Source organism: Bactrocera oleae, chromosome 3 (assembly GCF_042242935.1).
Source record: "Bactrocera oleae isolate idBacOlea1 chromosome 3, idBacOlea1, whole genome shotgun sequence".
In the NCBI taxonomy this organism is placed as follows: Eukaryota; Metazoa; Arthropoda; class Insecta; order Diptera; family Tephritidae; genus Bactrocera; species Bactrocera oleae.
Window position 1 is genome coordinate 76715731 of NC_091537.1, and position 24263 is coordinate 76739993.

Genomic DNA, 24263 nt, shown 5'->3' on the forward strand with positions numbered 1-24263 from the left:
TAAGTTGCACGTATATGAAGACGCAGGCGTGAACTAGCAATAGTAAACATAATGATAGATTGTACTGACACTATTTCATATTACTGTTGCACATATGTACATATGTACTAACTCATTATGTATTGTGTCACTTATGCAGTTCCCAATTCTTATGATATATATTTATATATGTATATGTATGTATATAAATATATATAAATATATATAAAAATGTTTTTTTTTTTGTTAAAGAAACTAAAACAACAATAATAAAAAGGTAATTAAAACAAAAAGTTGTTGGGAGCCAACAACACGCGGTGTTCCCAAGCGGTCCCCCATCTAAGTACTAACCGCGCCCTTATCCCGACGCTGCTTAATTTCGGTGATCGGACGAGAACCGATGTATTCAGCGTGGTATGGTCGTTGGCATACTAATTTCCTAGAATTTGCCACTTGAGTACGTTACGTTTCACGTAAGAAAAGTGTCTGCAAATGAGATTAGGACTACAACTGGGGTATCTTTTTTATTCCATCTTTATCACAGTATTCATCGAATATTCTCCGACTCAACTGTTTAACTGTTTCTGCGCCTTTCAATATATTTAATATGTATTATTTTCTTAATTGTCTATGCCAAAATTCAGGTAAAGATACTTTATCTTAAATATTCTAAGTTGCACGTATATGAAGACGCAGGCGTGAACTAGCAATAGTAAACATAATGATAGATTGTACTGACACTATTTCATATTACTGTTGCACATATGTACATATGTACTAACTCATTATGTATTGTGTCACTTATGCAGTTCCCAATTCTTATGATATATATTTATATATGTATATGTATGTATATAAATATATATAAATATATATAAAAATGTTTTTTTTTTGTTAAAGAAACTAAAACAACAATAATAAAAAGGTAATTAAAACAAAAAGTTGTTGGGAGCCAACAACACGCGGTGTTCCCAAGCGGTCCCCCATCTAAGTACTAACCGCGCCCTTATCCCGACGCTGCTTAATTTCGGTGATCGGACGAGAACCGATGTATTCAGCGTGGTATGGTCGTTGGCATACTAATTTCCTAGAATTTGCCACTTGAGTACGTTACGTTTCACGTAAGAAAAGTGTCTGCAAATGAGATTAGGACTACAACTGGGGTATCTTTTTTATTCCATCTTTATCACAGTATTCATCGAATATTCTCCGACTCAACTGTTTAACTGTTTCTGCGCCTTTCAATATATTTAATATGTATTATTTTCTTAATAGTCTATGCCAAAATTCAGGTAAAGATACTTTATCTTAAATATTCTAAGTTGCACGTATATGAAGACGCAGGCGTGAACTAGCAATAGTAAACATAATGATAGATTGTACTGACACTATTTCATATTACTGTTGCACATATGTACATATGTACTAACTCATTATGTATTGTGTCACTTATGCAGTTCCCAATTCCTATGATATATATTTATATATGTATATGTATGTATATAAATATATATAAAAATGTTTTTTTTTTTGTTAAAGAAACTAAAACAACAATAATAAAAAGGTAATTAAAACAAAAAGTTGTTGGGAGCCAACAACACGCGGTGTTCCCAAGCGGTCCCCCATCTAAGTACTAACCGCGCCCGACGCTGCTTAATTTCGGTGATCAGACGAGAACCGATGTATTCAGCGTGGTATGGTCGTTGGCATATTAATTTCCTAGAATTTGCCACTTGAGTACGTTACGTTTCACGTAAGAAAAGTGTCTGCAAATGAGATTAGGACTACAACTGGGGTATCTTTTTTATTCCATCTTTATCACAGTATTCATCGAATATTCTCCGACTCAACTGTTTAACTGTTTCTGCGCCTTTCAATATATTTAATATGTATTATTTTCTTAATTGTCTATGCCAAAATTCAGGTAAAGATACTTTATCTTAAATATTCTAAGTTGCACGTATATGAAGACGCAGGCGTGAACTAGCAATAGTAAACATAATGATAGATTGTACTGACACTATTTCATATTACTGTTGCACATATGTACATATGTACTAACTCATTATGTATTGTGTCACTTATGCAGTTCCCAATTCTTATGATATATATTTATATATGTATATGTATGTATCTAAATATATATAAATATATATAAAAATGTTTTTTTTTTTGTTAAAGAAACTAAAACAACAATAATAAAAAGGTAATTAAAACAAAAAGTTGTTGGGAGCCAACAACACGCGGTGTTCCCAAGCGGTCCCCCATCTAAGTACTAACCGCGCCCGACGCTGCTTAATTTCGGTGATCGGACGAGAACCGATGTATTCAGCGTGGTATGGTCGTTGGCATACTAATTTCCTAGAATTTGCCACTTGAGTACGTTACGTTTCACGTAAGAAAAGTGTCTGCAAATGAGATTAGGACTACAACTGGGGTATCTTTTTTATTCCATCTTTATCACAGTATTCATCGAATATTCTCCGACTCAACTGTTTAACTGTTTCTGCGCCTTTCAATATATTTAATATGTATTATTTTCTTAATTGTCTATGCCAAAATTCAGGTGAAGATACTTTATCTTAAATATTCTAAGTTGCACGTATATGAAGACGCAGGCGTGAACTAGCAATAGTAAACATAATGATAGATTGTACTGACACTATTTCATATTACTGTTGCACATATGTACATATGTACTAACTCATTATGTATTGTGTCACTTATGCAGTTCCCAATTCTTATGATATATATTTATATATGTATATGTATGTATATAAATATATATAAATATATATAAAAATGTTTTTTTTTTGTTAAAGAAACTAAAACAACAATAATAAAAAGGTAATTAAAACAAAAAGTTGTTGGGAGCCAACAACACGCGGTGTTCCCAAGCGGTCCCCCATCTAAGTACTAACCGCGCCCTTATCCCGACGCTGCTTAATTTCGGTGATCGGACGAGAACCGATGTATTCAGCGTGGTATGGTCGTTGGCATACTAATTTCCTAGAATTTGCCACTTGAGTACGTTACGTTTCACGTAAGAAAAGTGTCTGCAAATGAGATTAGGACTACAACTGGGGTATCTTTTTTATTCCATCTTTATCACAGTATTCATCGAATATTCTCCGACTCAACTGTTTAACTGTTTCTGCGCCTTTCAATATATTTAATATGTATTATTTTCTTAATTGTCTATGCCAAAATTCAGGTAAAGATACTTTATCTTAAATATTCTAAGTTGCACGTATATGAAGACGCAGGCGTGAACTAGCAATAGTAAACATAATGATAGATTGTACTGACACTATTTCATATTACTGTTGCACATATGTACATATGTACTAACTCATTATGTATTGTGTCACTTATGCAGTTCCCAATTCTTATGATATATATTTATATATGTATATGTATGTATATAAATATATATAAATATATATAAAAATGTTTTTTTTTTGTTAAAGAAACTAAAACAACAATAATAAAAAGGTAATTAAAACAAAAAGTTGTTGGGAGCCAACAACACGCGGTGTTCCCAAGCGGTCCCCCATCTAAGTACTAACCGCGCCCTTATCCCGACGCTGCTTAATTTCGGTGATCGGACGAGAACCGATGTATTCAGCGTGGTATGGTCGTTGGCATACTAATTTCCTAGAATTTGCCACTTGAGTACGTTACGTTTCACGTAAGAAAAGTGTCTGCAAATGAGATTAGGACTACAACTGGGGTATCTTTTTTATTCCATCTTTATCACAGTATTCATCGAATATTCTCCGACTCAACTGTTTAACTGTTAAACTGTTTCTGCGCCTTTCAATATATTTAATATGTATTATTTTCTTAATAGTCTATGCCAAAATTCAGGTAAAGATACTTTATCTTAAATATTCTAAGTTGCACGTATATGAAGACGCAGGCGTGAACTAGCAATAGTAAACATAATGATAGATTGTACTGACACTATTTCATATTACTGTTGCACATATGTACATATGTACTAACTCATTATGTATTGTGTCACTTATGCAGTTCCCAATTCCTATGATATATATTTATATATGTATATGTATGTATATAAATATATATAAAAATGTTTTTTTTTTTGTTAAAGAAACTAAAACAACAATAATAAAAAGGTAATTAAAACAAAAAGTTGTTGGGAGCCAACAACACGCGGTGTTCCCAAGCGGTCCCCCATCTAAGTACTAACCGCGCCCTTATCCCGACGCTGCTTAATTTCGGTGATCGGACGAGAACCGATGTATTCAGCGTGGTATGGTCGTTGGCATACTAATTTCCTAGAATTTGCCACTTGAGTACGTTACGTTTCACGTAAGAAAAGTGTCTGCAAATGAGATTAGGACTACAACTGGGGTATCTTTTTTATTCCATCTTTATCACAGTATTCATCGAATATTCTCCGACTCAACTGTTTAACTGTTTCTGCGCCTTTCAATATATTTAATATGTATTATTTTCTTAATAGTCTATGCCAAAATTCAGGTAAAGATACTTTATCTTAAATATTCTAAGTTGCACGTATATGAAGACGCAGGCGTGAACTAGCAATAGTAAACATAATGATAGATTGTACTGACACTATTTCATATTACTGTTGCACATATGTACATATGTACTAACTCATTATGTATTGTGTCACTTATGCAGTTCCCAATTCCTATGATATATATTTATATATGTATATGTATGTATATAAATATATATAAAAATGTTTTTTTTTTGTTAAAGAAACTAAAACAACAATAATAAAAAGGTAATTAAAACAAAAAGTTGTTGGGAGCCAACAACACGCGGTGTTCCCAAGCGGTCCCCCATCTAAGTACTAACCGCGCCCTTATCCCGACGCTGCTTAATTTCGGTGATCGGACGAGAACCGATGTATTCAGCGTGGTATGGTCGTTGGCATACTAATTTCCTAGAATTTGCCACTTGAGTACGTTACGTTTCACGTAAGAAAAGTGTCTGCAAATGAGATTAGGACTACAACTGGGGTATCTTTTTTATTCCATCTTTATCACAGTATTCATCGAATATTCTCCGACTCAACTGTTTAACTGTTTCTGCGCCTTTCAATATATTTAATATGTATTATTTTCTTAATTGTCTATGCCAAAATTCAGGTAAAGATACTTTATCTTAAATATTCTAAGTTGCACGTATATGAAGACGCAGGCGTGAACTAGCAATAGTAAACATAATGATAGATTGTACTGACACTATTTCATATTACTGTTGCACATATGTACATATGTACTAACTCATTATGTATTGTGTCACTTATGCAGTTCCCAATTCTTATGATATATATTTATATATGTATATGTATGTATATAAATATATATAAATATATATAAAAATGTTTTTTTTTTGTTAAAGAAACTAAAACAACAATAATAAAAAGGTAATTAAAACAAAAAGTTGTTGGGAGCCAACAACACGCGGTGTTCCCAAGCGGTCCCCCCATCTAAGTACTAACCGCGCCCGACGCTGCTTAATTTCGGTGATCGGACGAGAACCGATGTATTCAGCGTGGTATGGTCGTTGGCATATTAATTTCCTAGAATTTGCCACTTGAGTACGTTACGTTTCACGTAAGAAAAGTGTCTGCAAATGAGATTAGGACTACAACTGGGGTATCTTTTTTATTCCATCTTTATCACAGTATTCATCGAATATTCTCCGACTCAACTGTTTAACTGTTTCTGCGCCTTTCAATATATTTAATATGTATTATTTTCTTAATTGTCTATGCCAAAATTCAGGTAAAGATACTTTATCTTAAATATTCTAAGTTGCACGTATATGAAGACGCAGGCGTGAACTAGCAATAGTAAACATAATGATAGATTGTACTGACACTATTTCATATTACTGTTGCACATATGTACATATGTACTAACTCATTATGTATTGTGTCACTTATGCAGTTCCCAATTCTTATGATATATATTTATATATGTATATGTATGTATCTAAATATATATAAATATATATAAAAATGTTTTTTTTTTTTGTTAAAGAAACTAAAACAACAATAATAAAAAGGTAATTAAAACAAAAAGTTGTTGGGAGCCAACAACACGCGGTGTTCCCAAGCGGTCCCCCATCTAAGTACTAACCGCGCCCGACGCTGCTTAATTTCGGTGATCGGACGAGAACCGATGTATTCAGCGTGGTATGGTCGTTGGCGTAGTAATTTCCTAGAATTTGCCACTTGAGTACGTTACGTTTCACGTAAGAAAAGTGTCTGCAAATGAGATTAGGACTACAACTGGGGTATCTTTTTTATTCCATCTTTATCACAGTATTCATCGAATATTCTCCGACTCAACTGTTTAACTGTTTCTGCGCCTTTCAATATATTTAATATGTATTATTTTCTTAATTGTCTATGCCAAAATTCAGGTAAAGATACTTTATCTTAAATATTCTAAGTTGCACGTATATGAAGACGCAGGCGTGAACTAGCAATAGTAAACATAATGATAGATTGTACTGACACTATTTCATATTACTGTTGCACATATGTACATATGTACTAACTCATTATGTATTGTGTCACTTATGCAGTTCCCAATTCTTATGATATATATTTATATATGTATATGTATGTATATAAATATATATAAATATATATAAAAATGTTTTTTTTTTTGTTAAAGAAACTAAAACAACAATAATAAAAAGGTAATTAAAACAAAAAGTTGTTGGGAGCCAACAACACGCGGTGTTCCCAAGCGGTCCCCCATCTAAGTACTAACCGCGCCCTTATCCCGACGCTGCTTAATTTCGGTGATCGGACGAGAACCGATGTATTCAGCGTGGTATGGTCGTTGGCATACTAATTTCCTAGAATTTGCCACTTGAGTACGTTACGTTTCACGTAAGAAAAGTGTCTGCAAATGAGATTAGGACTACAACTGGGGTATCTTTTTTATTCCATCTTTATCACAGTATTCATCGAATATTCTCCGACTCAACTGTTTAACTGTTTCTGCGCCTTTCAATATATTTAATATGTATTATTTTCTTAATTGTCTATGCCAAAATTCAGGTAAAGATACTTTATCTTAAATATTCTAAGTTGCACGTATATGAAGACGCAGGCGTGAACTAGCAATAGTAAACATAATGATAGATTGTACTGACACTATTTCATATTACTGTTGCACATATGTACATATGTACTAACTCATTATGTATTGTGTCACTTATGCAGTTCCCAATTCTTATGATATATATTTATATATGTATATGTATGTATATAAATATATATAAATATATATAAAAATGTTTTTTTTTTGTTAAAGAAACTAAAACAACAATAATAAAAAGGTAATTAAAACAAAAAGTTGTTGGGAGCCAACAACACGCGGTGTTCCCAAGCGGTCCCCCATCTAAGTACTAACCGCGCCCTTATCCCGACGCTGCTTAATTTCGGTGATCGGACGAGAACCGATGTATTCAGCGTGGTATGGTCGTTGGCATACTAATTTCCTAGAATTTGCCACTTGAGTACGTTACGTTTCACGTAAGAAAAGTGTCTGCAAATGAGATTAGGACTACAACTGGGGTATCTTTTTTATTCCATCTTTATCACAGTATTCATCGAATATTCTCCGACTCAACTGTTTAACTGTTTCTGCGCCTTTCAATATATTTAATATGTATTATTTTCTTAATAGTCTATGCCAAAATTCAGGTAAAGATACTTTATCTTAAATATTCTAAGTTGCACGTATATGAAGACGCAGGCGTGAACTAGCAATAGTAAACATAATGATAGATTGTACTGACACTATTTCATATTACTGTTGCACATATGTACATATGTACTAACTCATTATGTATTGTGTCACTTATGCAGTTCCCAATTCCTATGATATATATTTATATATGTATATGTATGTATATAAATATATATAAAAATGTTTTTTTTTTTGTTAAAGAAACTAAAACAACAATAATAAAAAGGTAATTAAAACAAAAAGTTGTTGGGAGCCAACAACACGCGGTGTTCCCAAGCGGTCCCCCATCTAAGTACTAACCGCGCCCGACGCTGCTTAATTTCGGTGATCGGACGAGAACCGATGTATTCAGCGTGGTATGGTCGTTGGCATATTAATTTCCTAGAATTTGCCACTTGAGTACGTTACGTTTCACGTAAGAAAAGTGTCTGCAAATGAGATTAGGACTACAACTGGGGTATCTTTTTTATTCCATCTTTATCACAGTATTCATCGAATATTCTCCGACTCAACTGTTTAACTGTTTCTGCGCCTTTCAATATATTTAATATGTATTATTTTCTTAATAGTCTATGCCAAAATTCAGGTAAAGATACTTTATCTTAAATATTCTAAGTTGCACGTATATGAAGACGCAGGCGTGAACTAGCAATAGTAAACATAATGATAGATTGTACTGACACTATTTCATATTACTGTTGCACATATGTACATATGTACTAACTCATTATGTATTGTGTCACTTATGCAGTTCCCAATTCCTATGATATATATTTATATATGTATATGTATGTATATAAATATATATAAAAATGTTTTTTTTTTGTTAAAGAAACTAAAACAACAATAATAAAAAGGTAATTAAAACAAAAAGTTGTTGGGAGCCAACAACACGCGGTGTTCCCAAGCGGTCCCCCATCTAAGTACTAACCGCGCCCTTATCCCGACGCTGCTTAATTTCGGTGATCGGACGAGAACCGATGTATTCAGCGTGGTATGGTCGTTGGCATACTAATTTCCTAGAATTTGCCACTTGAGTACGTTACGTTTCACGTAAGAAAAGTGTCTGCAAATGAGATTAGGACTACAACTGGGGTATCTTTTTTATTCCATCTTTATCACAGTATTCATCGAATATTCTCCGACTCAACTGTTTAACTGTTTCTGCGCCTTTCAATATATTTAATATGTATTATTTTCTTAATTGTCTATGCCAAAATTCAGGTAAAGATACTTTATCTTAAATATTCTAAGTTGCACGTATATGAAGACGCAGGCGTGAACTAGCAATAGTAAACATAATGATAGATTGTACTGACACTATTTCATATTACTGTTGCACATATGTACATATGTACTAACTCATTATGTATTGTGTCACTTATGCAGTTCCCAATTCTTATGATATATATTTATATATGTATATGTATGTTTATAAATATATATAAATATATATAAAAATGTTTTTTTTTTTGTTAAAGAAACTAAAACAACAATAATAAAAAGGTAATTAAAACAAAAAGTTGTTGGGAGCCAACAACACGCGGTGTTCCCAAGCGGTCCCCCCATCTAAGTACTAACCGCGCCCGACGCTGCTTAATTTCGGTGATCGGACGAGAACCGATGTATTCAGCGTGGTATGCTCGTTGGCATACTAATTTCCTAGAATTTGCCACTTGAGTACGTTACGTTTCACGTAAGAAAAGTGTCTGCAAATGAGATTAGGACTACAACTGGGGTATCTTTTTTATTCCATCTTTATCACAGTATTCATCGAATATTCTCCGACTCAACTGTTTAACTGTTTCTGCGCCTTTCAATATATTTAATATGTATTATTTTCTTAATTGTCTATGCCAAAATTCAGGTAAAGATACTTTATCTTAAATATTCTAAGTTGCACGTATATGAAGACGCAGGCGTGAACTAGCAATAGTAAACATAATGATAGATTGTACTGACACTATTTCATATTACTGTTGCACATATGTACATATGTACTAACTCATTATGTATTGTGTCACTTATGCAGTTCCCAATTCTTATGATATATATTTATATATGTATATGTATGTATATAAATATATATAAATATATATAAAAATGTTTTTTTTTTTGTTAAAGAAACTAAAACAACAATAATAAAAAGGTAATTAAAACAAAAAGTTGTTGGGAGCCAACAACACGCGGTGTTCCCAAGCGGTCCCCCATCTAAGTACTAACCGCGCCCTTATCCCGACGCTGCTTAATTTCGGTGATCGGACGAGAACCGATGTATTCAGCGTGGTATGGTCGTTGGCATACTAATTTCCTAGAATTTGCCACTTGAGTACGTTACGTTTCACGTAAGAAAAGTGTCTGCAAATGAGATTAGGACTACAACTGGGGTATCTTTTTTATTCCATCTTTATCACAGTATTCATCGAATATTCTCCGACTCAACTGTTTAACTGTTTCTGCGCCTTTCAATATATTTAATATGTATTATTTTCTTAATTGTCTATGCCAAAATTCAGGTAAAGATACTTTATCTTAAATATTCTAAGTTGCACGTATATGAAGACGCAGGCGTGAACTAGCAATAGTAAACATAATGATAGATTGTACTGACACTATTTCATATTACTGTTGCACATATGTACATATGTACTAACTCATTATGTATTGTGTCACTTATGCAGTTCCCAATTCTTATGATATATATTTATATATGTATATGTATGTATATAAATATATAAAAATATATATAAAAATGTTTTTTTTTTGTTAAAGAAACTAAAACAACAATAATAAAAAGGTAATTAAAACAAAAAGTTGTTGGGAGCCAACAACACGCGGTGTTCCCAAGCGGTCCCCCATCTAAGTACTAACCGCGCCCTTATCCCGACGCTGCTTAATTTCGGTGATCGGACGAGAACCGATGTATTCAGCGTGGTATGGTCGTTGGCATACTAATTTCCTAGAATTTGCCACTTGAGTACGTTACGTTTCACGTAAGAAAAGTGTCTGCAAATGAGATTAGGACTACAACTGGGGTATCTTTTTTATTCCATCTTTATCACAGTATTCATCGAATATTCTCCGACTCAACTGTTTAACTGTTTCTGCGCCTTTCAATATATTTAATATGTATTATTTTCTTAATAGTCTATGCCAAAATTCAGGTAAAGATACTTTATCTTAAATATTCTAAGTTGCACGTATATGAAGACGCAGGCGTGAACTAGCAATAGTAAACATAATGATAGATTGTACTGACACTATTTCATATTACTGTTGCACATATGTACATATGTACTAACTCATTATGTATTGTGTCACTTATGCAGTTCCCAATTCCTATGATATATATTTATATATGTATATGTATGTATATAAATATATATAAAAATGTTTTTTTTTTGTTAAAGAAACTAAAACAACAATAATAAAAAGGTAATTAAAACAAAAAGTTGTTGGGAGCCAACAACACGCGGTGTTCCCAAGCGGTCCCCCATCTAAGTACTAACCGCGCCCTTATCCCGACGCTGCTTAATTTCGGTGATCGGACGAGAACCGATGTATTCAGCGTGGTATGGTCGTTGGCATACTAATTTCCTAGAATTTGCCACTTGAGTACGTTACGTTTCACGTAAGAAAAGTGTCTGCAAATGAGATTAGGACTACAACTGGGGTATCTTTTTTATTCCATCTTTATCACAGTATTCATCGAATATTCTCCGACTCAACTGTTTAACTGTTTCTGCGCCTTTCAATATATTTAATATGTATTATTTTCTTAATAGTCTATGCCAAAATTCAGGTAAAGATACTTTATCTTAAATATTCTAAGTTGCACGTATATGAAGACGCAGGCGTGAACTAGCAATAGTAAACATAATGATAGATTGTACTGACACTATTTCATATTACTGTTGCACATATGTACATATGTACTAACTCATTATGTATTGTGTCACTTATGCAGTTCCCAATTCCTATGATATATATTTATATATGTATATGTATGTATATAAATATATATAAAAATGTTTTTTTTTTGTTAAAGAAACTAAAACAACAATAATAAAAAGGTAATTAAAACAAAAAGTTGTTGGGAGCCAACAACACGCGGTGTTCCCAAGCGGTCCCCCATCTAAGTACTAACCGCGCCCTTATCCCGACGCTGCTTAATTTCGGTGATCGGACGAGAACCGATGTATTCAGCGTGGTATGGTCGTTGGCATACTAATTTCCTAGAATTTGCCACTTGAGTACGTTACGTTTCACGTAAGAAAAGTGTCTGCAAATGAGATTAGGACTACAACTGGGGTATCTTTTTTATTCCATCTTTATCACAGTATTCATCGAATATTCTCCGACTCAACTGTTTAACTGTTTCTGCGCCTTTCAATATATTTAATATGTATTATTTTCTTAATTGTCTATGCCAAAATTCAGGTAAAGATACTTTATCTTAAATATTCTAAGTTGCACGTATATGAAGACGCAGGCGTGAACTAGCAATAGTAAACATAATGATAGATTGTACTGACACTATTTCATATTACTGTTGCACATATGTACATATGTACTAACTCATTATGTATTGTGTCACTTATGCAGTTCCCAATTCTTATGATATATATTTATATATGTATATGTATGTTTATAAATATATATAAATATATATAAAAATGTTTTTTTTTTTGTTAAAGAAACTAAAACAACAATAATAAAAAGGTAATTAAAACAAAAAGTTGTTGGGAGCCAACAACACGCGGTGTTCCCAAGCGGTCCCCCCATCTAAGTACTAACCGCGCCCGACGCTGCTTAATTTCGGTGATCGGACGAGAACCGATGTATTCAGCGTGGTATGCTCGTTGGCATACTAATTTCCTAGAATTTGCCACTTGAGTACGTTACGTTTCACGTAAGAAAAGTGTCTGCAAATGAGATTAGGACTACAACTGGGGTATCTTTTTTATTCCATCTTTATCACAGTATTCATCGAATATTCTCCGACTCAACTGTTTAACTGTTTCTGCGCCTTTCAATATATTTAATATGTATTATTTTCTTAATTGTCTATGCCAAAATTCAGGTAAAGATACTTTATCTTAAATATTCTAAGTTGCACGTATATGAAGACGCAGGCGTGAACTAGCAATAGTAAACATAATGATAGATTGTACTGACACTATTTCATATTACTGTTGCACATATGTACATATGTACTAACTCATTATGTATTGTGTCACTTATGCAGTTCCCAATTCTTATGATATATATTTATATATGTATATGTATGTATATAAATATATATAAATATATATAAAAATGTTTTTTTTTTTGTTAAAGAAACTAAAACAACAATAATAAAAAGGTAATTAAAACAAAAAGTTGTTGGGAGCCAACAACACGCGGTGTTCCCAAGCGGTCCCCCATCTAAGTACTAACCGCGCCCTTATCCCGACGCTGCTTAATTTCGGTGATCGGACGAGAACCGATGTATTCAGCGTGGTATGGTCGTTGGCATACTAATTTCCTAGAATTTGCCACTTGAGTACGTTACGTTTCACGTAAGAAAAGTGTCTGCAAATGAGATTAGGACTACAACTGGGGTATCTTTTTTATTCCATCTTTATCACAGTATTCATCGAATATTCTCCGACTCAACTGTTTAACTGTTTCTGCGCCTTTCAATATATTTAATATGTATTATTTTCTTAATTGTCTATGCCAAAATTCAGGTAAAGATACTTTATCTTAAATATTCTAAGTTGCACGTATATGAAGACGCAGGCGTGAACTAGCAATAGTAAACATAATGATAGATTGTACTGACACTATTTCATATTACTGTTGCACATATGTACATATGTACTAACTCATTATGTATTGTGTCACTTATGCAGTTCCCAATTCTTATGATATATATTTATATATGTATATGTATGTATATAAATATATAAAAATATATATAAAAATGTTTTTTTTTTGTTAAAGAAACTAAAACAACAATAATAAAAAGGTAATTAAAACAAAAAGTTGTTGGGAGCCAACAACACGCGGTGTTCCCAAGCGGTCCCCCATCTAAGTACTAACCGCGCCCTTATCCCGACGCTGCTTAATTTCGGTGATCGGACGAGAACCGATGTATTCAGCGTGGTATGGTCGTTGGCATACTAATTTCCTAGAATTTGCCACTTGAGTACGTTACGTTTCACGTAAGAAAAGTGTCTGCAAATGAGATTAGGACTACAACTGGGGTATCTTTTTTATTCCATCTTTATCACAGTATTCATCGAATATTCTCCGACTCAACTGTTTAACTGTTTCTGCGCCTTTCAATATATTTAATATGTATTATTTTCTTAATAGTCTATGCCAAAATTCAGGTAAAGATACTTTATCTTAAATATTCTAAGTTGCACGTATATGAAGACGCAGGCGTGAACTAGCAATAGTAAACATAATGATAGATTGTACTGACACTATTTCATATTACTGTTGCACATATGTACATATGTACTAACTCATTATGTATTGTGTCACTTATGCAGTTCCCAATTCCTATGATATATATTTATATATGTATATGTATGTATATAAATATATATAAAAATGTTTTTTTTTTGTTAAAGAAACTAAAACAACAATAATAAAAAGGTAATTAAAACAAAAAGTTGTTGGGAGCCAACAACACGCGGTGTTCCCAAGCGGTCCCCCATCTAAGTACTAACCGCGCCCTTATCCCGACGCTGCTTAATTTCGGTGATCGGACGAGAACCGATGTATTCAGCGTGGTATGGTCGTTGGCATACTAATTTCCTAGAATTTGCCACTTGAGTACGTTACGTTTCACGTAAGAAAAGTGTCTGCAAATGAGATTAGGACTACAACTGGGGTATCTTTTTTATTCCATCTTTATCACAGTATTCATCGAATATTCTCCGACTCAACTGTTTAACTGTTTCTGCGCCTTTCAATATATTTAATATGTATTATTTTCTTAATAGTCTATGCCAAAATTCAGGTAAAGATACTTTATCTTAAATATTCTAAGTTGCACGTATATGAAGACGCAGGCGTGAACTAGCAATAGTAAACATAATGATAGATTGTACTGACACTATTTCATATTACTGTTGCACATATGTACATATGTACTAACTCATTATGTATTGTGTCACTTATGCAGTTCCCAATTCCTATGATATATATTTATATATGTATATGTATGTATATAAATATATATAAAAATGTTTTTTTTTTGTTAAAGAAACTAAAACAACAATAATAAAAAGGTAATTAAAACAAAAAGTTGTTGGGAGCCAACAACACGCGGTGTTCCCAAGCGGTCCCCCATCTAAGTACTAACCGCGCCCTTATCCCGACGCTGCTTAATTTCGGTGATCGGACGAGAACCGATGTATTCAGCGTGGTATGGTCGTTGGCATACTAATTTCCTAGAATTTGCCACTTGAGTACGTTACGTTTCACGTAAGAAAAGTGTCTGCAAATGAGATTAGGACTACAACTGGGGTATCTTTTTTATTCCATCTTTATCACAGTATTCATCGAATATTCTCCGACTCAACTGTTTAACTGTTTCTGCGCCTTTCAATATATTTAATATGTATTATTTTCTTAATTGTCTATGCCAAAATTCAGGTAAAGATACTTTATCTTAAATATTCTAAGTTGCACGTATATGAAGACGCAGGCGTGAACTAGCAATAGTAAACATAATGATAGATTGTACTGACACTATTTCATATTACTGTTGCACATATGTACATATGTACTAACTCATTATGTATTGTGTCACTTATGCAGTTCCCAATTCTTATGATATATATTTATATATGTATATGTATGTATATAAATATATATAAATATATATAAAAATGTTTTTTTTTTTGTTAAAGAAACTAAAACAACAATAATAAAAAGGTAATTAAAACAAAAAGTTGTTGGGAGCCAACAACACGCGGTGTTCCCAAGCGGTCCCCCATCTAAGTACTAACCGCGCCCTTATCCCGACGCTGCTTAATTTCGGTGATCGGACGAGAACCGATGTATTCAGCGTGGTATGGTCGTTGGCATATTAATTTCCTAGAATTTGCCACTTGAGTACGTTACGTTTCACGTAAGAAAAGTGTCTGCAAATGAGATTAGGACTACAACTGGGGTATCTTTTTTATTCCATCTTTATCACAGTATTCATCGAATATTCTCCGACTCAACTGTTTAACTGTTTCTGCGCCTTTCAATATATTTAATATGTATTATTTTCTTAATTGTCTATGCCAAAATTCAGGTAAAGATACTTTATCTTAAATATTCTAAGTTGCACGTATATGAAGACGCAGGCGTGAACTAGCAATAGTAAACATAATGATAGATTGTACTGACACTATTTCATATTACTGTTGCACATATGTACATATGTACTAACTCATTATGTATTGTGTCACTTATGCAGTTCCCAATTCTTATGATATATATTTATATATGTATATGTATGTATATAAATATATATAAATATATATAAATATATATAAAAATGTTTTTTTTTTTGTTAAAGAAACTAAAACAACAATAATAAAAAGGTAATTAAAACAAAAAGTTGTTGGGAGCCAACAACACGCGGTGTTCCCAAGCGGTCCCCCATCTAAGTACTAACCGCGCCCTTATCCCGACGCTGCTTAATTTCGGTGATCGGACGAGAACCGATGTATTCAGCGTGGTATGGTCGTTGGCATATTAATTTCCTAGAATTTGCCACTTGAGTACGTTACGTTTCACGTAAGAAAAGTGTCTGCAAATGAGATTAGGACTACAACTGGGGTATCTTTTTTATTCCATCTTTATCACAGTATTCATCGAATATTCTCCGACTCAACTGTTTAACTGTTTCTGCGCCTTTCAATATATTTAATATGTATTATTTTCTTAATTGTCTATGCCAAAATTCAGGTAAAGATACTTTATCTTAAATATTCTAAGTTGCACGTATATGAAGACGCAGGCGTGAACTAGCAATAGTAAACATAATGATAGATTGTACTGACACTATTTCATATTACTGTTGCACATATGTACATATGTACTAACTCATTATGTATTGTGTCACTTATGCAGTTCCCAATTCTTATGATATATATTTATATATGTATATGTATGTATATAAATATATATAAATATATATAAAAATGTTTTTTTTTTTGTTAAAGAAACTAAAACAACAATAATAAAAAGGTAATTAAAACAAAAAGTTGTTGGGAGCCAACAACACGCGGTGTTCCCAAGCGGTCCCCCATCTAAGTACTAACCGCGCCCTTATCCCGACGCTGCTTAATTTCGGTGATCGGACGAGAACCGATGTATTCAGCGTGGTATGGTCGTTGGCATATTAATTTCCTAGAATTTGCCACTTGAGTACGTTACGTTTCACGTAAGAAAAGTGTCTGCAAATGAGATTAGGACTACAACTGGGGTATCTTTTTTATTCCATCTTTATCACAGTATTCATCGAATATTCTCCGACTCAACTGTTTAACTGTTAAACTGTTTCTGCGCCTTTCAATATATTTAATATGTATTATTTTCTTAATTGTCTATGCCAAAATTCAGGTAAAGATACTTTATCTTAAATATTCTAAGTTGCACGTATATGAAGACGCAGGCGTGAACTAGCAATAGTAAACATAATGATAGATTGTACTGACACTATTTCATATTACTGTTGCACATATGTACATATGTACTAACTCATTATGTATTGTGTCACTTATGCAGTTCCCAATTCTTATGATATATATTTATATATGTATATGTATGTATATAAATATATATAAATATATATAAAAATGTTTTTTTTTTTGTTAAAGAAACTAAAACAACAATAATAAAAAGGTAATTAAAACAAAAAGTTGTTGGGAGCCAACAACACGCGGTGTTCCCAAGCGGTCCCCCATCTAAGTACTAACCGCGCCCTTATCCCGACGCTGCTTAATTTCGGTGATCGGACGAGAACCGATGTATTCAGCGTGGTATGGTCGTTGGCATACTAATTTCCTAGAATTTGCCACTTGAGTACGTTACGTTTCACGTAAGAAAAGTGTCTGCAAATGAGATTAGGACTACAACTGGGGTATCTTTTTTATTCCATCTTTATCACAGTATTCATCGAATATTCTCCGACTCAACTGTTTAACTGTTTCTGCGCCTTTCAATATATTTAATATGTATTATTTTCTTAATAGTCTATGCCAAAATTCAGGTAAAGATACTTTATCTTAAATATTCTAAGTTGCACGTATATGAAGACGCAGGCGTGAACTAGCAATAGTAAACATAATGATAGATTGTACTGACACTATTTCATATTACTGTTGCACATATGTACATATGTACTAACTCATTATGTATTGTGTCACTTATGCAGTTCCCAATTCCTATGATATATATTTATATATGTATATGTATGTATATAAATATATATAAAAATGTTTTTTTTTGTTAAAGAAACTAAAACAACAATAATAAAAAGGTAATTAAAACAAAAAGTTGTTGGGAGCCAACAACACGCGGTGTTCCCAAGCGGTCCCCCATCTAAGTACTAACCGCGCCCTTATCCCGACGCTGCTTAATTTCGGTGATCGGACGAGAACCGATGTATTCAGCGTGGTATGGTCGTTGGCATACTAATTTCCTAGAATTTGCCACTTGAGTACGTTACGTTTCACGTAAGAAAAGTGTCTGCAAATGAGATTAGGACTACAACTGGGGTATCTTTTTTATTCCATCTTTATCACAGTATTCATCGAATATTCTCCGACTCAACTGTTTAACTGTTTCTGCGCCTTTCAATATATTTAATATGTATTATTTTCTTAATTGTCTATGCCAAAATTCAGGTAAAGATACTTTATCTTAAATATTCTAAGTTGCACGTATATGAAGACGCAGGCGTGAACTAGCAATAGTAAACATAATGATAGATTGTACTGACACTATTTCATATTACTGTTGCACATATGTACATATGTACTAACTCATTATGTATTGTGTCACTTATGCAGTTCCCAATTCTTATGATATATATTTATATATGTATATGTATGTATATAAATATATATAAATATATATAAAAATGTTTTTTTTTTTGTTAAAGAAACTAAAACAACAATAATAAAAAGGTAATTAAAACAAAAAGTTGTTGGGAGCCAACAACACGCGGTGTTCCCAAGCGGTCCCCCATCTAAGTACTAACCGCGCCCTTATCCCGACGCTGCTTAATTTCGGTGATCGGACGAGAACCGATGTATTCAGCGTGGTATGGTCGTTGGCATACTAATTTCCTAGAATTTGCCACTTGAGTACGTTACGTTTCACGTAAGAAAAGTGTCTGCAAATGAGATTAGGACTACAACTGGGGTATCTTTTTTATTCCATCTTTATCACAGTATTCATCGAATATTCTCCGACTCAACTGTTTAACTGTTTCTGCGCCTTTCAATATATTTAATATGTATTATTTTCTTAATAGTCTATGCCAAAATTCAGGTAAAGATACTTTATCTTAAATATTCTAAGTTGCACGTATATGAAGACGCAGGCGTGAACTAGCAATAGTAAACATAATGATAGATTGTACTGACACTATTTCATATTACTGTTGCACATATGTACATATGTACTAACTCATTATGTATTGTGTCACTTATGCAGTTCCCAATTCCTATGATATATATTTATATATGTATATGTATGTATATAAATATATATAAAAATGTTTTTTTTTTTGTTAAAGAAACTAAAACAACAATAATAAAAAGGTAATTAAAACAAAAAGTTGTTGGGAGCCAACAACACGCGGTGTTCCCAAGCGGTCCCCCATCTAAGTACTAACCGCGCCCTTATCCCGACGCTGCTTAATTTCGGTGATCGGACGAGAACCGATGTATTCAGCGTGGTATGGTCGTTGGCATACTAATTTCCTAGAATTTGCCACTTGAGTACGTTACGTTTCACGTAAGAAAAGTGTCTGCAAATGAGATTAGGACTACAACTGGGGTATCTTTTTTATTCCATCTTTATCACAGTATTCATCGAATATTCTCCGACTCAACTGTTTAACTGTTTCTGCGCCTTTCAATATATTTAATATGTATTATTTTCTTAATTGTCTATGCCAAAATTCAGGTAAAGATACTTTATCTTAAATATTCTAAGTTGCACGTATATGAAGACGCAGGCGTGAACTAGCAATAGTAAACATAATGATAGATTGTACTGACACTATTTCATATTACTGTTGCACATATGTACATATGTACTAACTCATTATGTATTGTGTCACTTATGCAGTTCCCAATTCTTATGATATATATTTATATATGTATATGTATGTATATAAATATATATAAATATATATAAAAATGTTTTTTTTTTTGTTAAAGAAACTAAAACAACAATAATAAAAAGGTAATTAAAACAAAAAGTTGTTGGGAGCCAACAACACGCGGTGTTCCCAAGCGGTCCCCCATCTAAGTACTAACCGCGCCCTTATCCCGACGCTGCTTAATTTCGGTGATCGGACGAGAACCGATGTATTCAGCGTGGTATGGTCGTTGGCATACTAATTTCCTAGAATTTGCCACTTGAGTACGTTACGTTTCACGTAAGAAAAGTGTCTGCAAATGAGATTAGGACTACAACTGGGGTATCTTTTTTATTCCATCTTTATCACAGTATTCATCGAATATTCTCCGACTCAACTGTTTAACTGTTTCTGCGCCTTTCAATATATTTAATATGTATTATTTTCTTAATAGTCTATGCCAAAATTCAGGTAAAGATACTTTATCTTAAATATTCTAAGTTGCACGTATATGAAGACGCAGGCGTGAACTAGCAATAGTAAACATAATGATAGATTGTACTGACACTATTTCATATTACTGTTGCACATATGTACATATGTACTAACTCATTATGTATTGTGTCACTTATGCAGTTCCCAATTCCTATGATATATATTTATATATGTATATGTATGTATATAAATATATATAAAAATGTTTTTTTTTTTTGTTAAAGAAACTAAAACAACAATAATAAAAAGGTAATTAAAACAAAAAGTTGTTGGGAGCCAACAACACGCGGTGTTCCCAAGCGGTCCCCCATCTAAGTACTAACCGCGCCCTTATCCCGACGCTGCTTAATTTCGGTGATCGGACGAGAACCGATGTATTCAGCGTGGTATGGTCGTTGGCATACTAATTTCCTAGAATTTGCCACTTGAGTACGTTACGTTTCACGTAAGAAAAGTGTCTGCAAATGAGATTAGGACTACAACTGGGGTATCTTTTTTATTCCATCTTTATCACAGTATTCATCGAATATTCTCCGACTCAACTGTTTAACTGTTTCTGCGCCTTTCAATATATTTAATATGTATTATTTTCTTAATAGTCTATGCCAAAATTCAGGTAAAGATACTTTATCTTAAATATTCTAAGTTGCACGTATATGAAGACGCAGGCGTGAACTAGCAATAGTAAACATAATGATAGATTGTACTGACACTATTTCATATTACTGTTGCACATATGTACATATGTACTAACTCATTATGTATTGTGTCACTTATGCAGTTCCCAATTCCTATGATATATATTTATATATGTATATGTATGTATATAAATATATATAAAAATGTTTTTTTTTTGTTAAAGAAACTAAAACAACATAAATAAATAGGTAATTAAAACAAAAAGTTGTTGGGAGCCAACAACACGCGGTGTTCCCAAGCGGTCCCCCATCTAAGTACTAACCGCGCCCTTATCCCGACGCTGCTTAATTTCGGTGATCGGACGAGAACCGATGTATTCAGCGTGGTATGGTCGTTGGCATACTAATTTCCTAGAATTTGCCACTTGAGTACGTTACGTTTCACGTAAGAAAAGTGTCTGCAAATGAGATTAGGACTACAACTGGGGTATCTTTTTTATTCCATCTTTATCACAGTATTCATCGAATATTCTCCGACTCAACTGTTTAACTGTTTCTGCGCCTTTCAATATATTTAATATGTATTATTTTCTTAATTGTCTATGCCAAAATTCAGGTAAAGATACTTTATCTTAAATATTCTAAGTTGCACGTATATGAAGACGCAGGCGTGAACTAGCAATAGTAAACATAATGATAGATTGTACTGACACTATTTCATATTACTGTTGCACATATGTACATATGTACTAACTCATTATGTATTGTGTCACTTATGCAGTTCCCAATTCTTATGATATATATTTATATATGTATATGTATGTATATAAATATATATAAATATATATAAAAATGTTTTTTTTTTTGTTAAAGAAACTAAAACAACAATAATAAAAAGGTAATTAAAACAAAAAGTTGTTGGGAGCCAACAACACGCGGTGTTCCCAAGCGGTCCCCCATCTAAGTACTAACCGCGCCCTTATCCCGACGCTGCTTAATTTCGGTGATCGGACGAGAACCGATGTATTCAGCGTGGTATGGTCGTTGGCATACTAATTTCCTAGAATTTGCCACTTGAGTACGTTACGTTTCACGTAAGAAAAGTGTCTGCAAATGAGATTAGGACTACAACTGGGGTATCTTTTTTATTCCATCTTTATCACAGTATTCATCGAATATTCTCCGACTCAACTGTTTAACTGTTTCTGCGCCTTTCAATATATTTAATATGTATTATTTTCTTAATAGTCTATGCCAAAATTCAGGTAAAGATACTTTATCTTAAATATTCTAAGTTGCACGTATATGAAGACGCAGGCGTGAACTAGCAATAGTAAACATAATGATAGATTGTACTGACACTATTTCATATTACTGTTGCACATATGTACATATGTACTAACTCATTATGTATTGTGTCACTTATGCAGTTCCCAATTCCTATGATATATATTTATATATGTATATGTATGTATATAAATATATATAAAAATGTTTTTTTTTTGTTAAAGAAACTAAAACAACAATAATAAAAAGGTAATTAAAACAAAAAGTTGTTGGGAGCCAACAACACGCGGTGTTCCCAAGCGGTCCCCCATCTAAGTACTAACCGCGCCCGACGCTGCTTAATTTCGGTGATCGGACGAGAACCGATGTATTCAGCGTGGTATGGTCGTTGGCATACTAATTTCCTAGAATTTGCCACTTGAGTACGTTACGTTTCACGTAAGAAAAGTGTCTGCAAATGAGATTAGGACTACAACTGGGGTATCTTTTTTATTCCATCTTTATCACAGTATTCATCGAATATTCTCCGACTCAACTGTTTAACTGTTTCTGCGCCTTTCAATATATTTAATATGTATTATTTTCTTAATTGTCTATGCCAAAATTCAGGTAAAGATACTTTATCTTAAATATTCTAAGTTGCACGTATATGAAGACGCAGGCGTGAACTAGCAATAGTAAACATAATGATAGATTGTACTGACACTATTTCATATTACTGTTGCACATATGTACATATGTACTAACTCATTATGTATTGTGTCACTTATGCAGTTCCCAATTCTTATGATATATATTTATATATGTATATGTATGTATATAAATATATATAAATATATATAAAAATGTTTTTTTTTTTGTTAAAGAAACTAAAACAACAATAATAAAAAGGTAATTAAAACAAAAAGTTGTTGGGAGCCAACAACACGCGGTGTTCCCAAGCGGTCCCCCATCTAAGTACTAACCGCGCCCTTATCCCGACGCTGCTTAATTTCGGTGATCGGACGAGAACCGATGTATTCAGCGTGGTATGGTCGTTGGCATACTAATTTCCTAGAATTTGCCACTTGAGTACGTTACGTTTCACGTAAGAAAAGTGTCTGCAAATGAGATTAGGACTACAACTGGGGTATCTTTTTTATTCCATCTTTATCACAGTATTCATCGAATATTCTCCGACTCAACTGTTTAACTGTTTCTGCGCCTTTCAATATATTTAATATGTATTATTTTCTTAATAGTCTATGCCAAAATTCAGGTAAAGATACTTTATCTTAAATATTCTAAGTTGCACGTATATGAAGACGCAGGCGTGAACTAGCAATAGTAAACATAATGATAGATTGTACTGACACTATTTCATATTACTGTTGCACATATGTACATATGTACTAACTCATTATGTATTGTGTCACTTATGCAGTTCCCAATTCCTATGATATATATTTATATATGTATATGTATGTATATAAATATATATAAAAATGTTTTTTTTTTTGTTAAAGAAACTAAAACAACAATAATAAAAAGGTAATTAAAACAAAAAGTTGTTGGGAGCCAACAACACGCGGTGTTCCCAAGCGGTCCCCCATCTAAGTACTAACCGCGCCCTTATCCCGACGCTGCTTAATTTCGGTGATCGGACGAGAACCGATGTATTCAGCGTGGTATGGTCGTTGGCATACTAATTTCCTAGAATTTGCCACTTGAGTACGT

General features: G+C 33.2%; 1 protein-coding gene, 6 non-coding genes and 32 pseudogenes across 7 annotated transcripts in view; 1 reads left to right on the top strand and 38 right to left on the bottom strand.

The window, feature by feature from the left end:
- Window positions 1–24263, top strand: part of mib2 (mind bomb 2) — a 260282-nt gene that overhangs the window by 117197 nt on the left and 118822 nt on the right. The gene's annotated exons all lie outside the window — the stretch shown is intronic.
- Window positions 282–407, bottom strand: LOC138856635 (5S ribosomal RNA; annotated as a pseudogene).
- LOC138856636 (5S ribosomal RNA) lies at window positions 930–1055 on the bottom strand (annotated as a pseudogene).
- Window positions 1569–1687, bottom strand: LOC138856533 (5S ribosomal RNA). Its single transcript, XR_011395749.1, has one exon. It is a non-coding gene; the product is annotated as a 5S ribosomal RNA (ribosomal RNA).
- On the bottom strand, window positions 2211–2329 carry LOC138856520 (5S ribosomal RNA). Its single transcript, XR_011395736.1, has one exon. It is a non-coding gene; the product is annotated as a 5S ribosomal RNA (ribosomal RNA).
- On the bottom strand, window positions 2852–2977 carry LOC138856637 (5S ribosomal RNA; annotated as a pseudogene).
- LOC138856639 (5S ribosomal RNA) lies at window positions 3500–3625 on the bottom strand (annotated as a pseudogene).
- Window positions 4147–4272, bottom strand: LOC138856640 (5S ribosomal RNA; annotated as a pseudogene).
- On the bottom strand, window positions 4785–4910 carry LOC138856641 (5S ribosomal RNA; annotated as a pseudogene).
- On the bottom strand, window positions 5433–5552 carry LOC138856539 (5S ribosomal RNA). Its single transcript, XR_011395755.1, has one exon. It is a non-coding gene; the product is annotated as a 5S ribosomal RNA (ribosomal RNA).
- Window positions 6077–6195, bottom strand: LOC138856521 (5S ribosomal RNA). The gene has a single exon (XR_011395737.1). It is a non-coding gene; the product is annotated as a 5S ribosomal RNA (ribosomal RNA).
- On the bottom strand, window positions 6719–6844 carry LOC138856642 (5S ribosomal RNA; annotated as a pseudogene).
- On the bottom strand, window positions 7367–7492 carry LOC138856643 (5S ribosomal RNA; annotated as a pseudogene).
- LOC138856522 (5S ribosomal RNA) lies at window positions 8006–8124 on the bottom strand. The gene has a single exon (XR_011395738.1). It is a non-coding gene; the product is annotated as a 5S ribosomal RNA (ribosomal RNA).
- Window positions 8637–8762, bottom strand: LOC138856644 (5S ribosomal RNA; annotated as a pseudogene).
- Window positions 9286–9405, bottom strand: LOC138856542 (5S ribosomal RNA; annotated as a pseudogene).
- On the bottom strand, window positions 9929–10054 carry LOC138856645 (5S ribosomal RNA; annotated as a pseudogene).
- Window positions 10577–10702, bottom strand: LOC138856646 (5S ribosomal RNA; annotated as a pseudogene).
- On the bottom strand, window positions 11215–11340 carry LOC138856647 (5S ribosomal RNA; annotated as a pseudogene).
- LOC138856648 (5S ribosomal RNA) lies at window positions 11853–11978 on the bottom strand (annotated as a pseudogene).
- Window positions 12502–12621, bottom strand: LOC138856543 (5S ribosomal RNA; annotated as a pseudogene).
- On the bottom strand, window positions 13145–13270 carry LOC138856650 (5S ribosomal RNA; annotated as a pseudogene).
- LOC138856651 (5S ribosomal RNA) lies at window positions 13793–13918 on the bottom strand (annotated as a pseudogene).
- Window positions 14431–14556, bottom strand: LOC138856652 (5S ribosomal RNA; annotated as a pseudogene).
- LOC138856653 (5S ribosomal RNA) lies at window positions 15069–15194 on the bottom strand (annotated as a pseudogene).
- On the bottom strand, window positions 15718–15843 carry LOC138856654 (5S ribosomal RNA; annotated as a pseudogene).
- Window positions 16377–16502, bottom strand: LOC138856655 (5S ribosomal RNA; annotated as a pseudogene).
- Window positions 17026–17151, bottom strand: LOC138856656 (5S ribosomal RNA; annotated as a pseudogene).
- Window positions 17683–17808, bottom strand: LOC138856657 (5S ribosomal RNA; annotated as a pseudogene).
- On the bottom strand, window positions 18320–18445 carry LOC138856658 (5S ribosomal RNA; annotated as a pseudogene).
- On the bottom strand, window positions 18969–19094 carry LOC138856659 (5S ribosomal RNA; annotated as a pseudogene).
- On the bottom strand, window positions 19608–19733 carry LOC138856661 (5S ribosomal RNA; annotated as a pseudogene).
- Window positions 20257–20382, bottom strand: LOC138856662 (5S ribosomal RNA; annotated as a pseudogene).
- LOC138856663 (5S ribosomal RNA) lies at window positions 20897–21022 on the bottom strand (annotated as a pseudogene).
- Window positions 21535–21660, bottom strand: LOC138856664 (5S ribosomal RNA; annotated as a pseudogene).
- On the bottom strand, window positions 22184–22309 carry LOC138856665 (5S ribosomal RNA; annotated as a pseudogene).
- Window positions 22822–22940, bottom strand: LOC138856523 (5S ribosomal RNA). The gene has a single exon (XR_011395739.1). It is a non-coding gene; the product is annotated as a 5S ribosomal RNA (ribosomal RNA).
- LOC138856666 (5S ribosomal RNA) lies at window positions 23464–23589 on the bottom strand (annotated as a pseudogene).
- Window positions 24103–24228, bottom strand: LOC138856667 (5S ribosomal RNA; annotated as a pseudogene).